Source organism: Microtus ochrogaster, unplaced genomic scaffold, assembly GCF_000317375.1.
Source record: "Microtus ochrogaster isolate Prairie Vole_2 unplaced genomic scaffold, MicOch1.0 UNK4, whole genome shotgun sequence".
Classification (NCBI taxonomy): Eukaryota; Metazoa; Chordata; class Mammalia; order Rodentia; family Cricetidae; genus Microtus; species Microtus ochrogaster.
Window position 1 is genome coordinate 15029287 of NW_004949102.1, and position 1427 is coordinate 15030713.

Genomic DNA, 1427 nt, shown 5'->3' on the forward strand with positions numbered 1-1427 from the left:
CCACCGCCCAGCCAGTTTCTTTATTAATAAGAAATCACTCCCACATCAAGAGCACATTTTTTTGCCCACATAGAGGATGCCACACCCATCTGGCCCTGCTAGATGGGAAGGCTGCATCCACTAACCTTGGAAACAAAAGTAATCTTGCCACAGGAGAAGGACCCCACTCTTCTGTGTCCAGTCGATACTGATAGCCCAGGACATCTGGCTATCAGAAGGATTGGACGCGAGACAGGTTTGAAAGGCAGAAGCAAGGCAGTCATCTCACCATCACGATGGCCCTGACAAGCTGCTGAGCCTCATAGTGAGATCCTCTGAATGCCCTGACTCCCAAGAGCAGAACATCTCCAGACCACACAACCTATGTGGTCAAGCGTTCAGCTTCACAGTCAAGCACCCAGTATGGTCAGGTATCCAGCCTGAAGAAACCCAACAGTCCTTTTCAGGACTGAAGAATCTTTACAGAGGATATCAGGTTGTATGATGCTATTTACACTCAAGTATGGAACTTTGTAAATCTGAGATTAACACATTAATGATAATTAGAAGAGCACAGATGTATTAATGCGTGTGTTAGTGTGTGAAATGTTAAGAGAAAAGGACAGATGTATTAATACATGTGTTTAGTGTGTGAAATGTTAAGAGATATTTTAGGGATAATTGGTAAGATTAGGAAATGTTAACTGATAAGTTGTATTACGGTTAAGAAATGTTTTATGGATAATTGATAAGTCGAATGGAGGTTAGGAATTGGTTTTATGTATTTAGGATTAGTAGGATTAATAACTGTGATATTGAATTGTGTGTTGCCTATCACTGTCCTCCCATGTGTGCTAAAAGTATGAACCCCTTAATGCATTGGATATAGAAGTTACTAATAAAGAATCATTATGAAGACAATTCTCTTGCTTGGTCTGGTTACTCATCGCTCTCTGGGGAGAATGGCACTGAGTCCTCATAGCACTGCTCACAAAAGAACCTTGAGCTAGAAAAGTCACAGTGACTGTAGTGACTAAACCCAACAGTTCGCAACACCAAGTGGGACTCTAGCCAGCTCAAAAACATGACTCCATCAGGCCTTGTCCTTCTCCCTCATTCCCTCTGCCCTACTAAAAACCATTAGATTACATTCCTGAAGCTAGCCACCAAGTTCTAGTCCCTTATTTTGAAAGACCCTACAGACCTCCTCCTCAAAACCCGCAGCTGGCATGCTCCCGGGGGAACGTCCTGTTTGCTTTAAAAAAAATTCTCCGGATTAGCAGCCAGCCTGCTCTCGTAAGAACATCCCATGTGCTTGAGAGAGCAGGATGTCTATGAGATAGGAAGACTGCAAAGCAGAATATCAATAAGGTAGGACATCAACAAAGCAGGTTGACTGCAAAACAGGATATCTATAAGATAGGAACAGGATGACTGTTGCCAGACAG